This window comes from Hyperolius riggenbachi, chromosome 7 (assembly GCF_040937935.1).
Source record: "Hyperolius riggenbachi isolate aHypRig1 chromosome 7, aHypRig1.pri, whole genome shotgun sequence".
Lineage (NCBI taxonomy): Eukaryota > Metazoa > Chordata > Amphibia > Anura > Hyperoliidae > Hyperolius > Hyperolius riggenbachi.
In genome coordinates, this window is record NC_090652.1 from 286,316,000 (window position 1) to 286,333,786 (window position 17,787).

Consider the following 17,787-nt stretch of genomic DNA (forward strand, 5'->3'; position numbering starts at 1 on the left):
GTCTTGTCTTCTTCTGCACTCAGCTTACTGTAGGCAACAAGCAAACTGGACTTTTTTTGTGTTGTCCTGCTGTGACCCCAGATGCTGTGGAGAGCCTCTTGCTTCTAGTGATGAGCACAAATTTTGCCTAATTGTAATTTCACTTTATGTAAAATTTTGGGAAAAATCATAATTCATTTTGTAAACATAATCAACAGAGTAACCAAGCAGCTCGGGGTGACCCAAACAGATGTATAGGGGGCTAAAAGAGCCCGAAAAGCCCTCCTACTAATAAGCAATGCTGGGTGAAATTTGCCTTCTTAAAACAGAAGGAAACTTGCAATAATTCAGCTATAAGTGAGCATTTGTGGTTACCCACAATGCACCACTACTGAGTATGCAAATTATCTCTTTTTCGCCCCTGTAAGCCAGGCAAGCGTCCAGAACCGCTGGTGTATAGCAAGCCTATAGCTTTTATTATTACACAGCCGCATTAACCACACATGTAGACAGCCTGTTTCTGACTTTTGGTCCTCATCAGTACATGGCAGGGATTGATATGGCTGTATGGGATAGGGCCTGGGCCAGTACAACAGAGTAACCAAGCAGCTCAGGGTGACCCAAACCACTAGGAATGTATAGGGGGATAAAAGAGACTGAAAAGCCCTCCTACTAATAAGTAATGCTTGGTGAAATTGCAATGTACTGATGAGGACAAAAAGTCAGAAACAGGCTGTCTACATATGGGGTTGATGTGGCTGTGTAATAAAAGCTATAGGCTTGTTATACACCAACGGTTCTGGATGCTTGCCTGGCTTACAGGGGCAAAAAAGATAATTTGCATATTCAGTAGTGGTGCATTGTGGGTAACTAGAGATGGCCCGAACGGTTCGCCGGAGAACTTGTTCGCGCGATCTTAGGTGGTTCGAGTTCGCGGTGAACACTTAGCGAGTTCGACCTGCCTTCTATACTACATCATTGGACTAAACTTTGACCCTCTACATCACAGTCAGCAGACACCTGGCAGCCAATCAGGCTGTACTCCCTCCCGGACCCCCCCCCCCCCCTTATAAAAGGCAGCAGCGTCAGCCATGTTCTCTGCTGTTGTATTAGTGAGAGAAGGGAGAGACATTGGAGAGATAGGGAAAGCAATAGTTAGGAGGTCTGTTAGCTTGCTCCTTGCTGATATTTGTTTTGATGAAAAGCACCCCAAAACAGGTCTTTTGAGAGCTAATGTTCTTCTGATGTGTGTGTGTGTGTGTGTGTGTGTGTGTGTGTGTGTGTGTGTGTGTGTGTGTGTGTGTGTGTGTGTGTGTGTGTGTGTGTGTGTGTGTGTGTGTGTGTGTGTGTGTGTGTGTGTGTGTGTGTGTGTGTGTGTGTGCCACTGACGCTGCATATAAAGCCCAGTCTGTCACAGCTGGCCCTTGCTAATTGTTGTACTGTGCCAGACCCAGCACATTCAGTGCATACCTTTTCCCTGCACCTGTGTGACTGCACAGTTGTATTATAGCAGCAGTCACTGCATACCTTTTCCCTGCACCTGTGTGACTGCACAATTGTATTATAGCAGCAGTCACTGCATACCTTTTCCCTGCACCTCTGTGACTGCACATTGTATTATAGCAGCAGTCAGTGCACACCTTTTCACTGCACCTGTGTAACTGCACAGTATTTTATACCACCAGCAGTCAGGTCAAAAAAGTGTTCAGTACCTCACCTTGCCTCAAAATGAATGAGGCATGGATCCCACACACACAGTCCCCACACACACACCATCTCTGCCTGCACGCTGTGTGACTGCCTGCCCCAAGACTAATTCAGTCCCCACACAGCATCTCTGACTGCCGACCACTGCTGCCTTCCCCAAGACTAAGTCAGCCCCAACACAGGTGCGATGTTTCGCGCGCACCACGCAGCGCTAAACTTTGCGCGTGCAAACTTTTTGCATTCGTATTAGTGCGCGCAAAGTCTCTTTAGACGTGCTAAGGGGCTTTTCACAGGCGTGCTAACACTTAGCACCCTTTTGTGAATCAAGCCCATAGGGTTAACATCCTATGTTTACAAATTAGCAGCTCTGCCATGACAGAGGAAGGACAGGGAGAGAGGGCAAAAGGATGGAAAAAGACAGTAGCCCATATGCAATTAACTTTTTCTCCTTAAAATGCCTTTTAAATCACCAGCAAGCAAGAAAATACTAACAATAATTTTAATAGTACCTTTTCACCTACCTTTTGCTACTTTTTTAATTGCAAAGGGCTGAAAAGTTACTTAAAGGAATACTGTAAGGGGGTCGGGGGAAAATGAGTTGAAGTTACCCGGGGCTTCTAATGGTCCCCCACAGACACCCTGTGCCCGCGCAGCCACTCCCCAATGCTCCGGCCCCGCCTCTGGTTCACTTCTGGAATTTCAGACTTTAAAGTCTGAAAACCACTGCGCCTGCATTGCCGTGTCCTCACTCCCGCTGATGTCACCAGGAGTGTACTGCGCAGTGCAAGTATGGTCTGTGCCTGCGCAGTACGCTCCTGGTGACATTAGCGGGAGCGAGGACACAGCAACGCAGGCGCAGTGGTTTTCAGACTTTAAAGTCTGAAATTCCAGAAGTGAACCGGGGGCGGAGCATTGGGGAGTGGCTGCGCGGGCACAGGATGTCTGTGGGGGACCATTAGAAGCCCCGGGTAACTTCAACTCATTTTCCCCCGACCCCCCTTTCAGTATCCCTTTAAAAGGGAAGATGAAAAGGATCTCCTAGGATCTAGGAGATAACTAAGGAGAAAAAGTGCCTACATGCAGTGGCGTAGCTAAGAAGCTGTGGGCCCCAGTGCAAGTTTTGCATTAGGGCCCCCCAAACATGCTATAACATAACAACTGATACGGCACACCAAAACCAATCAAGGACAACTACAGTGTCAGAGGTGCAAGAAGGGGATGGGGAGCAGTTTGTTAATGATCACTACTATTCAAAGTATCTATAGAAGTGATTATTACAAGTACAGAACCAATAAAGAGCTACTTTGATTGAGGGTGGGCCTTCTAGCCCAAGGGCCCTGATGCGGTCGCTACCTCTGCACCCACTATTGCTACGCCACTGCCTACATGTCTATTGATAAAATGTTATTGAATGGCTTACACAAAGGGATGAAAGAGAACAGCCCTGGGATTCATGTTGTATTAATGTGCTTTAGTAGTGCCTAGCTTGTTCTTTTTATTATGACTATACTGTGTCTGTAAATCACCAGCAATTTACGAGTACATAGCCTTTATAATATCTTATGGGGTTAAGGACATCACTGAGATAAAGAAACATGTAATGATAGAGAACCAATCAGAATGTACCTATCAAAAGCATACAACTCATAATTGCATTGTGGACACATTAAACGCCAGTCTACTCTGGATAATAATTACCATCACAATGACATAAAATCAGGAAAACTGCAATTTCTTTATTTTCTGTAACGCAGGGAAGGCAAATTGAAGGTTGCGGTTTACAGATCATACTGTAGAGCTGGGGGTCAGTCACTGAAAGCTAGGCTAGGAATATGTACTGTTTGTACAACAGAACTGCAGTAGCATCAGGGCTAAATGTGCGCACTAAAAACACAATCCCACGAATGATCGTCCGATTTGATCAGTATAGTCGATTGGAAATGATTGGTGGGCATGAAAAGTTGCTAAGCAGTTCAATTAGATTGATAAGGGTCGATCTTAAAGGGTACCTGTGATGGGCTTTATAGCTGTATTGATACCTACCTGGGGCTTCCTCCAGGCCCATGAGGTGTGTGGGCTCCCTGGCCATCCTCTCCGATCTCTTGCAAGTCTTCGCGGTAATCTGGACAGTCGCAGCCAGTCATGTGCCTCTGCGCATGAGTGGCCTGGCTGTGCACGCACCCCCACCACGTTTTGTTGCCCGGTAGCATTCTATGTCTGCGCAGTACCACTGTGCAGATGTAGAAGGCCCCCGGCTGAGGAAGGGCGAAAGCAACCAAGTGGCACAAGCCCAGAAGATCGTGGACAGATTACTGGGAGGATTTGCAAGAGAACGGAGTGGCGGGGGTGGATGACGAGGGATGCCACACACCTAATGGGGCTGGAGGAAGCCTCATGTAAGTATAAATACAGCTTTAAAGAGAAACTGTGACCAAGAATTGAACTTCATCCCAGTCAGTAGCTGATACCCCCTTTTACATGAGAAATCAGGGGGCGCTGTATGGCTGATATTGTGGTGAAACCTCTCCCACAAGAAACTCTGAGGAACGTGGTACTCCTGGCAGTTTCCTGTCTGTGAACCTTGTTGCACTGTGGGAAATAGCTGTTTACAGCTATCTCTCTCCAACTGCCAAAAAAGCAAGCAGCAGCTACATCACCTTCCAGCAGTAAAAATGTCACCATGTGATAAATGTCAGAATGTAAATCAGGGATTTAAAAGCTTTTACAATGGGCAAACACTGACTAAATATTTATACATAATTATTGCAAAAATGAAGCACTTTTTATTACCTTATTTTCACTGGAGTTCCTCTTTAACTACTTGTAGGCTGCTCCACGCCAATTGGCATGAGCAGTGTGGCAGCCCCAGAACCGCACGAACGGTCTTCTATGGGGCTAGCAGGAGATTGAGCGCATCTCCTGCTTGGGGGGCGGAGCTCCGCCCTGCCTTCAGTCTCCGAGCGGCAATCGCCGCTTGGGAGACTATTAGACAGCGAAGCCGCTCTCTAATTACCCCTTACAGTGCTGCGATCAGCAGTGTCACACGGCTGTCCCCTCCATAGGCCAGGGAGTGATCGGCTGTCATAGGCTTAAGCCTATGACAGCTAATCACACTGATTGGCTGGTGCCGGGAGGGAGGGAGCGGCACAAAAAAAAAGCAAAATGTATTTAACCCCTTCGGGACCAGCACCCTCTGCCCCCTTAAGAACCAGAGGGTGCTGGTCCAGCAAACCGTCGCTTCCCGTCGAATCGCCACAATAATTCGTCGCTCCCGCCGGACACGCCGCTCTGTCCCCGCCACAGGCTGCTCTCTCTGCCGTCGCTATGACACCAGAGCGCTGTGCGCCGGTCAGAAGCCGCTTTCATTGGCTCCTGACCCTGTCACTCCATGTAAGCCAATGGGAACTTACATGAATGACAGGGCCAGGAGCCAATGAAAACGGCTCCTGCCCGGCTCACAGTGCTCTGCCGTCATAGAGGCGGCAGGGCAGCACATTGCGGCGGGGGCAGAGCGGACAGAGCGGTGGGGACGGGCGGGGGCGCGCGGTCAATGGGACGTAGAGTTTGAGTTTACATCCGGTCAGGACCGCAGCGCTCCCTGCCCGCCGTGGATTCATACACTCGGTCCGCGGGTAGTTAAAAAATAATAAAATAAATATTTATAAAAAAATAAATAAACAATGGGGGAGGGGGGGGTGCGATCAGACCCCACTAACAGATATCTCTGCTGGTGGGGAGAAGAGGGTGGGGGGGAATAACTTGTGTGCTGAGTTGTGCGGCCCTGCAGCGAGGCATTAAAGGTGCAGTGGCCTATTTAACTAAAAATGGCCTGGTCACTAGGGGGCTTTAACACCACGGTCCTCAAGTGGTTAAAGCCCATAACATGTTTATTTTAAAACAGATTGATTCAATCAATCTGATCTAATTGGTTAGCAGGTTTTTGTCCGTTAGTGGGCACGATGGATGATCGATCTTTCATAGGATTGTTTGTTAATGGCACCTTGGGACAGACGCTGACCTGGAACAAGTATAGAGGGTGCTGATTTTACACATGCTTTATTGACAGAAATATGAAATAACTTAATATGCCAGATTAGCCAACTTGTATCAATTACACAAATGTTCAGAAGTTAATATCAAACTGTGCATAAATCAATGTATGATAACGATATCCCAATAAAAACCAAATGTAAAATCAACAGTACGGGGCAGGTGGGCTATTGACCGTGTAGTCGAAGTAGAGTTTTTATTCATTTAATACCACTTGTATTAGAGTAAAAACAAACTTTAATTGGATAAGCGAAAAATAGCCTCATAGAAGACTAAATATACATGTGTGATTTATACCTGGGGCTTCCTCCAGCTCCATGAGAGCTCCTTTGCGGTCCTCTCTGGCCACTTCATTGTCTTCTTAGTGCGGCTGGTAATCTGGCCAGTTGTGGCAAGTCTTGCGCTTCTGCACATGTGCTGCCCGGTTGTGCACGCACCTGTCACGCTCCTGCGCCTGGAAGCGTTCTGGGCCTGCACAGTACTACTGCGCAGGTGCAGAACATTCCCGCACCCAGGAGCACGGTAGGTGAGTGTGCACGGCTGAGCCAAGCATGCCCAGAAGAGCGTGGCTGTCCAGATTACCCATGGCCATAGGAAGACAATGGAGGTGGCGGTGAGGACGGCGAGGGAGCCCCACCTCATGGGGTTGGAGGAAGCCCCAGGTACGTATAAATACACCTATATTTTAAATCTCGGGTTTCCTTTAGGCCTCTTTCACAGTGCGACGTTAAAGTCGCATGTTAGAAAATGTTTTAACGTGGACTAAAGCACAGCAATAGTACGTCTGTGCAACATTCACAGTGTACACGTTGCGTTGTGTGTAACGTGTAGCAATATTTAGAAAGTGCTGCATGCTGTGTGTTTAGCAATAAATCTGCTGCGTTGTGTGTGTTGCACATGCTCAGTAATGTTTTTTTTTAATTTAACGCATGCGCCGTTTTCATTCCATCACTGTGCGACAAAAACGGTGCACCAAACGCAGGGCTAAAGAATGTACTATAACGTCCAAGTTATAGTCTTTCAATGCGTTGCATTAGGGGCACGTTATGCGACCTTAACATCGCATCAAACGCACCGTCCCACTGTGAAAGTATAATTGTTCCGATGTAGAGCTACTTAAAGAGGAATATAAAAGGTAAACAAGGCGCTCTACAGTAAGCGGTTAAGATTATGCTCAAACATTACATAAACACAATCATACAAAAGGGTGAACTTGAATAGAAAAGACTATATGTTAATGTCCCTGATGTTAAAATCAGATATAAGTCCACAGGATTCTTCCTCCAAACTTATTCAGTACATAGGTGACCTCCAACTGTTCCAGAGTATTATAGTAATGGTATACGCTCACCAGATTCCACAGCTGCCCTTCTCAGGATCAGCCAAACACGCTTCTGAACAAGCCAGTATTCACTCGATGTCCCAGCTTTTTCCTCCTCAGCAAGCCATGCAAACATAAGAGACAAAAAAGCTCCAATAGTGTGATATTGTATGGTTCAAATCCGCTCCATTGCACCAGTGCTCCCAATATCTGACATCAGCACCCTGTGCTCCACCACCAAATAATCAATAAAGCCTCTCACCACATAACCTGGCTGACCCAACACAGACCAGCATTGATCACTTTGCCGCTTGCATCAAGCTTATGCTTTCATTGACAGCCTTCCTAGAACTCAAACAGGGCCATATATAGTGTAAAATCTTCTTTTATAAAATAGTTAAAACGTAGTGCACTTACAATGTCGTAGAATCAATTGCGCATATAAAAATCCTTATGAGCTCTTTCAGCGTCCCTCGCTCCTCAGGCCACGCCCAACTAGTTTCGTCCTATGACTCATCAGGGGCCCCTGATGAGTCATAGGATGAAACTAGTTGGGCGATCAATGCTGGTCTGTGCTGGGTCAGCCAGGTTATGTGGTGAGAGGCTTTATTGATTATTTGGTGGTGGAGCACAGGGTGCTGATGTCAGATATTGGGAGCACTGGTGCAATGGAGCGGATTTGAACCATACAGTATCACACTATTGGAGCTTTTTTGTCTCTTATGTTTGCATGGCTTGCTGAGGAGGAAAAAGCTGGGACATCGAGTGAATACTGGCTTGTCCAGAAGCGTGTTTGGCTGATCCTGAGAAGGGCAGCTGTGGAATCTGGTGAGCGTATACTGTTACTATAATACTCTGGAACAGTTGGAGGTCACCTATGTACTGAATAAGTTTGGAGGAAGAATGCTGTGGACTTATATCTGATTTTAACATCAGGGACATTAACATATAGTCTTCTCTATTCAAGTTCACCCTTTTGTATGATTGTGTTTATGTAATGTTTGAGCATAATCTTAACCGCTTACTGTAGAGCGCCCTGTTTACCTTTTATACTGCTTATAGAGTGACACACACACTTTTTTCAGGTGCGATCCAGGGGAAGCTGTAACAATTTACTAATAGGTTAAATTTGATGAGCGCACATACAGGTTTTGTTTATTATCACTTAAAGAGGAATGTTAGCGAAAAATGGAAAAAGAAATCAATACATTGCAAAGTGAGAAGTTAAAGAGGAACTCCAGTGAAAATAAAAAAGTGCTTGATTTTTATAATAATTACTGTATGTATAAGGCTCCCTGCACACTGCGATTCTGTTTCCGATTTTTAATTGGTGTTTACATCCGATTCCGATTTTTAATCGTTACTGCATGCTGCGTTTTTTCCTCTGTTTTTCTGTTAATTGCATTCAGGGAAAATCGGAATTGGAAACTGAGTCGGAATCGGAAAACGGATTTGCAGTGTGCAGGGAGCCTAAATGATTTAGTCAGTGTTTGCTCATCGTAAAATTTTGCATATTAGCATGATAAAATGGAGGACCACATCCAAGCCTGTACTCCAAGCTCTGCATCATACAACATAGTCATTGCATCACATCTGTGCTTTTTTATTTTAATATAATCAAATTTGTATTAGTCTTATAGTCCAAAAAATACAGTAAATCACTGTACATAGCGTGATACTGTAGCTGAAATTCAGACCATGCAGTGTTCCTTATCCACACGGGTGTCACACCGCCTTCCACCACACTTCTATATATTGTATACGCACACTGGATTCAAGCCACCTAAAGGAGCAGGTGGGTCTAAGGTTTTATCTTTGGCAGCTCTGCAAGCTCTGGCACAAACACCTCTCAGGCTCAAATGTCTTAAATAATTTTTAATCCACCTGTCCTCCATACAATTTTATTTAAAACAAGCATAGCGTTAACATTTTTTGTAAAAGTTTAGATGCCCTGCTCTAAATGCGCACTTACGTATCGATAAGTTTTAAACAGCACATCTATAGATCAAACAGTGGGGTCTGCCTGTCCCGGGTTCCGTCTCAGACTGGGAAACGACGTCCCATGTCCCCTCTCTGAGTGTCCCACGGCTGTCCCTCGCTCTCTCTAATCATGGGCGTAACAATCACCCCTGCGACCCCTGCCATCGCAGGGGGGCACAGAGGCTTTGTGGGCCCCTCCTCCTCCTCAACCATAAGTGCAGCCAATTAGCAAATAAAACCTCCCCGTTTCCTCACAAAAAACGTCCCTGCCACCTCCTATCGCCATGGAGAGTAGCGTGTAGTGGGAGCATCTGTAATTTTTTTCCTGCTTCCAGATGCTGCTTCATAGCAAAACACTCTCTGCTGCCATTCGCCAACTCCTAATCATGTGACTCTCATGGGGTTTGGGGATGCTATCATTTTTGCAGGAAGGCATATCTGGGCAGATCAGAGCTTGTGGCAAACACTAAAATTGCACACCCCCAAACTTACCCCCACCCCTACCACACAAAAGAATAGGCTCAATATTGAGCCACCACTCAAAACAGTCACCCCCTCCTTCTCTCTGTGCTGGCGGCTGCTAAAAATGCATGTATTGAGCCTCTCCCCCTCCTTCTCCACCTCTCCCCCTCCTTCTCCCCCATGCTGCTGCCGCTGCCTCTAAAGCACGAGCAGACCTTGAATCAGCGGCGACCAGGAGACAGGACAGGAGATCGGCACATAGTAGCCGCGCAGTGAACTTAAAATGCAGGAGTGACTGATGATGTCACTTCCTGCATTTGAAGTTCACCATATGGCTACTATGTGCTGATCTCCTGTCCTGTCTCCTGGTAGCCACTAATTCTAGGTCTTTTCATGCTTTAGCGGCAGCAGCACGAGGAAGACGGAGGGGGAGAGGTGACAGGCTCAATACATGCAGGGGGCGACGTTTTTGAGCGGCTGCTCAATAAATACATTTTAGCGACGTGCAGCACAGGTAGAAGGGAGGTGCAGCTGCTGTGGTGCCCATGGCACTAGCCATAGCTGCACTCCTATAGATACACCACTGGTCTAGTTATGCCACTGTCTCTAATGACCGGCCGGTTCCTTGATGACGTCAGGCATTACATATCACAAAAAGCTTGTTTCTCTGTGCTGAAATATACGCCTTGGCAGGAATTCCCAAATGGGAATACTGCAGTCCGGAACCGGTTAATGTAAATTAAATAAACTTTACACAGTGTGCATTTATTTCTTTTTACTAGACTGCACCTAAAAGAAATAACATAAATAAAAGGCATCGCTCTGATTTCAGTTTAAGTTTTAATCAAATAAATATAAACATTTAAATAATTAATGTTAGGCTAAATCTTGGTAAACTGCAGCTGAGTTTGCGATGTGTGTATCGCATTAATGTAAATCTTTATTTATTTATTTATTTTTAATGCTTGTTGCCTGGAGGAAAGTTTCTCATCTAGAATGTTTATGGCATAACATCACCATTCTAACGTAGACAGCTCCATTTAAATTAATTCCACTGTGTGATTATGTACACCCATACTGTCAAGCACTGCTCACTGCGCGGGAACGCTTGGAAAGGCATCCCTATTTCTCTGAATATTGCCTTGAAGTGATCTGAAAAATATACATCAGGGCCGGGAAAAAATATATATTTTTTTTCACAGAATGGTTTCTTACTGGATGAAGACACAGGTATCTGTTATGGGCTGCCAACATACTTAAAGTGAAAGACAACTTAGCTCATCTCAAAACTTTTATTAACTCATTGTACAGAGACCTTATAGCGGATCCGAGATGAATAACTATAACAAGTAAATTGTATATATATATGTTATCTAAAGTTTAGATAGTTTACACAGCATATCTAGCTGCAAACAGCTTCAACAGTTTATGATTATTTATAACTGTGATACAATGAGGGCAGCCATGTTCTGTTTGTCACATTGTCACAGGCTGAGGGCTGAAGATGCTATCAGCTTGCCTGTGTGTAAATTCTGCCCCCCCCCCTCTGCTCCTCCCCTCTTCCTCTGAAATCTCTGGCTAGTAACCTCCCCCTCCTCCTGCCCAGACTGAGCTCCCATAAGCCCTTGCTACTGTCTTAAAAATGCCAAGGCACTGTGAAAAGCTGTGGACGAGGCTTGTTTAGTTTATAGGGAATTGTAGTAATAAACCAAAACAAAAAAAGTAAAGGGAACCAAGCACCACTGTTTTCCTGTTTTCTAATAGCTATAGGAGCTGTCATGTTCCCCCTCCTCTTCTAGCTGCCCATTATTTATTTACGGGAAGGTGTGAAGATAGCACCTGTGACCTCTGTAAGTTCTTTGAAGCATAGTGTCCAATCAACAACCCCCCCCCCTCCCCCCTTTCAACCCACCTATGCTGATGAAAGCTTTTTTTCTTTGCTTTGCTAATTTGTGCACTAAAATAATTACATTAGTCCTTATTGGCCTGAAACTTCTGAGGTCTGGAAGGCTTCAGAAGTAGAATAACGAAACCTAAACTTTTAAAAGTAAAAAGAAGAGGAAAAATTTAAGTTTTTGTTTTTTATTATTGAGCCACAATGTTGGCATGCATATTAAATGTGCTGTTGAGATGTCCTGGTTGCTAAACATGGTGCTCGGTTCAAGCCTCAACTTACTCGGCTGAGAAAGGTCTTCTTGTTTATTCACTGCTTTCTGTCATGTATAATTGTTATGTTTTAATTCATGGTTTCAATAAATAGATTTTTAAAACATAAATATTTTATTAGCGCCATTCTCCTTGTTATTCTCTCTCCCCCCCCCCTTTCCTACCATCCTTATGTTATTATGGCAGTTCTTCGCTTATGTGATTTTTAGTGTTTTTGTTTTGTTCTTCTGTTGTGTACATCTATTTTTCAATCAAGGTATACACTGTGCAGACTTGTAGATTCCTCCCCTGGCTCTTCTTTCCCTATTAACTGAAGCAATACACAATCAGGAATAATGTACTAATAATGTGTTGCAGGAGCCCAACGCACCAGTGCTGTTTTAAACCATATGCCACTGTTAGGCATACAACAATACAGAGACTTCTTAACTCGCAGTGCATGATATGCCCACTTGGGCCTTGTAGATAACGGGAAACCAATACAAATAGAAATGTAGCTGCTTGTGTTTATGAAAAGCCCCTTTCATGATTTTTTGAAAAATGAAAACACTGAACATGGTTTTTATGGCAGAAGAAGTACTCAGTGGAATTCCATGACTGAAATTTCCGTGAACAATGCAGTGAATACAAGGTAGCCAATGACTCTGAATGTAACCAATCACATACAGAGAAACTAACAGGAACCGGTCGGGAGAGAAACTACAGACTAACAACTGATCATAGTAATCTACAGCACAAGCCAGTGATTGCCTGCTGTGTTTCAACAACTACAAATGGATTATTGTATTTTTATATGAAATTCCGGTTTTCATGTTCTTCTCATACGCTAGGTAACAATATTTCCCAATAAATCACTAGAGTTCAACACATTTTATTTGTTTCACTTTATGCATAGCTGTAAGCTTGGAAAATATGCAGAGCAACGGTAACAGTAAAAAAGGGCGCAGGAGGCTAGTGGACAAATCGGGCGCCGCCATTCACTCCTATAATAATTATCGTTTAATGGGCGCCGAACAGGAAAAAAGGGCGCCCGAGAATAATAACGTTTTCCAACGGCGCCCGAAGATTTTTTATGTTCTATAACTGCTTGTGATGATTTACGTTTCTTATTTCAATAAAACATTATTAGGGGTGGGACGGCGAATCCGGCGAATCCACGAATCCCTCGAATATTGAGAAATATTCGAGATTCGTGGATTCGAATCCCAACGCCATTTCCCCCTTAACGAATCCGCCGAATACCGCTGCATCCCCGCGCGCAACCGCCGATCCCCCGCTCGTCCTCTTCCGAACCCCCCCGCGCCTCCTTCGCTCGCCCCATGCATAGATGTGAGCATCGGCTCACCTAAAACCTGCCCTGGATTCTCTACCTGCCACGAGCGCAGAGCCGCAGACCCGCAGACCTCTTGTTTCCTCCTCTGTTCCCTCTAGTAACTGCCCGGCGCTTCAGTGATGACGCGATGCAAATGCCGATCACTAGGGGGAACAGAGGAGGAAGCAAGAGGTCTGCGGCGCTGCGCTGGCGGCAGGTAGGGAATCCAGGGCAGGTGTTAGGTGAGCCAATGCTCACATCTGTGCAAGGGGCGAGCGGAGGAGGCGTGGGGGGGTCGGAAGGGGACGAGCGGGGGATCGGTGATTGCACGGGGATGCAGTGGGAATCGGCGCTGGATCCCCTTGTTAGGTGAGCCGATGCTATCTTTTTCTATGTAGGGGGTAAGCAGAGGAGGCGCACAGAGGGAGGGGTACCCTGGCTAGCTATACTGAGGGTCCCTATACCTAACTAGCTACACTGAATGCGCCTATACCTAACTAACTACACTGAATGCCCCTATAACTAACTAGCTATACTGAGGGTCCCTATACCTAACCAGCTATACTGAGGGTCCCTATACCTAACTAGCTACACTGAATGCCCCTATACCTAACTAGCTATACTAAGGGTCCCTATACCAAACTAGCTATACTGAGGGTCCCTATACCTAACTAGCTATACTGAATGCGCCTATACCTAACTAACTACACTGAGGGTCCCTATACCAAACTAGCTATACTGAGGGTCCCTATACCTAACTAGCTACACTGAATGCCCCTATACCTAACTAGCTATACTGAGGGTCCCTATACCTAACTAGCTACACTGAATGCCCCTATACCTAACTAGCTATACTGAGGGTCCCTATACCAAACTAGCTATACTGAGGGTCCCTATACCTAACTAGCTACACTGAATGCCCCTATACCTAACTAGCTATACTGAGGGTCCCTATACCTAACTAGCTACACTAAATGCCCCTATACCTAACTAGCTATACTGAGGGTCCCTATACCTAACTAGCTACACTGAATGCCCCTATACCTAACTAGCTATACTGAGGGTCCCTATACCTAACTAGCTACACTGAATGCCCCTATACCTAACTAGCTATACTGAGGGTCCCTATACCTAACTAGCTACACTGAATGCCCCTATACCTAACTAGCTATACTGAGGGTCCCTATACCTAACTAGCTACACTGAATGCCCCTATACCTAACTAGCTATACTGAGGGTCCCTATACCAAACTAGCTATACTGAGGGTCCCTATACCTAACTAGCTACACTGAATGCCCCTATACCTAACTAGCTATACTGAGGGTCCCTATACCTAACTAGCTACACTAAATGCCCCTATACCTAACTAGCTATACTGAGGGTCCCTATACCTAACTAGCTACACTGAATGCCCCTATACCTAACTAGCTATACTGAGGGCCCCTATACCAAACTAGCTATACTGAATCCCCTTATACCTAGCTATACTGAATGCCCTTTTACCTAACTAGCTATACTGAATGCCCCTATACCTAACTAGCTATACTGAATGCCCCTATACCTAGCTATACTGAATGCCCCTATACCTAGCTATACTGAATGCCCCTATACCTAGCTGTACTGAATTCCCCTATACCTAACTAGCTATACTGAGGGCCCCTATACCTAACTAGCTATACTGAGGGCCCCTATACCTAACTAACTTTACAGAAGGCCCCTATACCTTGCTAGCTATACTAAAGGCCCCTATGCTTTGCTAGCTATACTGAAGGCACCTATACCTAACTAGCTATACTGAAGGCACCTATACCTAACTAGCTATACTGAAGGCACCTATGCCTAGCTAGCTATACTGAAGGCACCTATGCCTAGCTAGCTATACTGAAGGCACCTATGCCTAGCTAGCTATACTGAAGGCACCTATGCCTAGCTAGCTATACTGAAGGCACCTATGCCTAGCTAGCTATACTGAAGGCACCTATGCCTAGCTAGCTATACTGAAGGCACCTATGCCTAGCTAGCTATACTGAAGGCACCTTTACCTAGCTACCTATAGTGTGAGCACCTAGCCTGCCTACCTATACTGTGGGCAACTATTCCACGGATCGCAGGATTCGTTAGATTCGGGATTCGAAAGGTTCGAGATATTCGAGAACCTTTTTAGATTCGGATTCGGATTCGGATTCGAAGAAATTGTGGATTCGTCCCATCCCTAAACATTATTTTAAATGTTATCCCTTACTGTTTGTAAAACATTATTATTCACGAAACAAAGTGATCAGTACGTAACGTAAATTGTAATATATTTTATCCCTTACTGTTTTTAAAACATTATTCTACACACAATACAGTGAGCACTAAGGAGGGTCTTAGGTTTAGGCACCAACAGGGTGGTCTTAGGTTTAGGCACTAACAGGGGGGGTCTTAGGTTTAGGCACCAACAGGGAGTCTTAGGTTTAGGCACCAACAGGGGGGTCTTAGGTTTAGGCACCAACAGGGGTTCTTAGGTTTAGGCACCAACAGGGGGGTCTTAGGTTTAGGCACCAACAGGGGGTCTTAGGTTTAGGCATCAACAGGGGGGTCTTAGGTTTAGGCACCAACAGGGGGGTCTTAGGTTTAGGCACTAACAGGTGGGTCTTAGGTTTAGGCACCAACAGGGGGGTCTTAGGTTTAGGCACTAACAGGGGGGTCTAGGGGTTAGGGGTAGGTACAGGGAGGGTTACTTAGGCACCAACAGGGGGGGTCTTAGGTTTAGGCATCAACAGGGGGGTCTAGGGGTTAGGGGTAGGTACAGGGAGGGTTACTTAGTAATTTTTTTTTTTTAACGTTATTATACGTTTCACTATTTAAACGGAAGATTAACGTTTTTACAATTGCCGATTTAATGCACATTATTTAATGATTTATAACTTTATAAAACATTAATTTTAAACGAAATACAGTACAATACATTTTTAAACGTTATCCATGCTTATCGTTTAAAACCCCGCGCCCTTTTTTCCCAGCACCTTTTTTAACGTACGCCAGAGCAACACCCAGAATGAGACAGGAACCAGAAGAATACAGCAAAAGAAAACAAGCTCTGCAGATTGAGAGTTATGAACAGCATACCCTGCAGTGTCATCTACTTACTGTATTTCAGCAGACACAATTACGGCAATGGCTCACTCATTGCGGTGGGAATATCACTTTGTAAAAGGTCATCTCAATGAGTATGATGTCTAAAAAAACTACTTGACATGCTACCTTCTCTGTCAATTACTGTTTCCAGTATAGCCAGAGGCCAGATACTTGCCTACCCACATCTACTGAATAGCATCATAATGAAATGCTGCCTTCTAGGCCAAACAACATGGGCCAGTGGGCAGCTTTCCAGCTGGTGGCTAGGCCAAACATTATCGGCTAGTGGGCAGTTTCCCAGCTGGTGTACCGGTTAAGTCAAGCATAATGAGCCAGTGGGTAGTTTCTGAGCTGGTGGACTGGCTAGGTAAAGCATAATGGTGCAGTGAGCAGCTTCCCAGCTGGTGGCTAGGCCAGGCATGATGGTCCAGTGAACAGTTTTCCAACTGGTGGCTAGGCCAAACATAATGGGCCAGTGGGCAGCTTCCCAGCTGGTGGCTAGGCCAAGCATAATGGTCCAGTGAGCAGTTTCCCAGCTGGTGGCTAGGCCAAACTTAATGGTCCACTGAGCAGTTTCCCAGTTGATGGCTATGCCAAGCATAATGGGCCAGTGTGTTCCCAGCTTCTGGCTAGGCTATGCACAATAGGCCAATGGGCAAATACCCAGCTTCCACAAAAAATTGGCAGTGCTCCTAATCAGGCTGTAAATGAAATAAAACCAACAGAGGTTTGCAGTGCCCCCAGGGACTTAAATACACACCTTGAATACAAATTGAATGCAAACTATGCACTAAAGCCTAATCTGTGCACTAAAATGTCCGTGAGCACATGTCAATAATGTGGAAGAGTCTAGTACTGAACAATCTGTGCGGAAACTGTTTTTGGAAGCTAACATCCTTCATTTACTGTTTTGAATGCAAAATTGTGTAATGTGCCCGTGTTTTGGGCTCTGCACATCTATGCAGCTGGTCAATCAGGTGCAGCCTGCATTTGGAAGTGCTGCCAAGTACCAATTTCTCCTGTTGTACAATAATGTAAGTCTACTTATGGATAGCTGCATCCATGTGTATTAGTTTGCATTCACTTTATCTAGATTAGGGTTTAGTGCATAGTTTGCATCTGATTTGTATTCAAAGTGTGTATTTAAGTCCCTAGGGGGGAGCTGCACACCTCTGTTGGTTTCATTTCAGTTGCAGCCTGAATTTTTTGCTGCTCTTTAGAAAATGTGTAGACTATTTGTGGCTAGCAGCCCCAGGTTTAAGGTATGTTTTAATTGTTAGTTAGTGGTTAGGTCTCTTCCGTGAGGGCATGTCATCATCGTGGAAGAGTCTTGTACTGAACAATCTGCGCACAAACTGTTTTTGGAAGCTAACGTCCTCCATTTGCTGCATCTGTTTTGAATGCAAGTTGTGTAATCTGCCCGTGTTTTGAGCTCTGAACATCTATGCAGCTGGTCGATTTGGGTGCACCCTGTGTTTGGAAGCGCTGCCAATATCTCCTGTTGTACAAAAATGTAAGTCTCATTTGTATTCAAGTTGTGCATTTAAGTCCCTAGGGGCTGCTGCACACCTCTGTTGGTTTCATTTCAGTTGCAGCCTGATTAGGAGTGCTGCCACTTTTTGTTTCTTTAGATACAACTTTTTTGACTTTGACTATGGAAAACAGAGAACATAGAGAAGTAATCCAGCT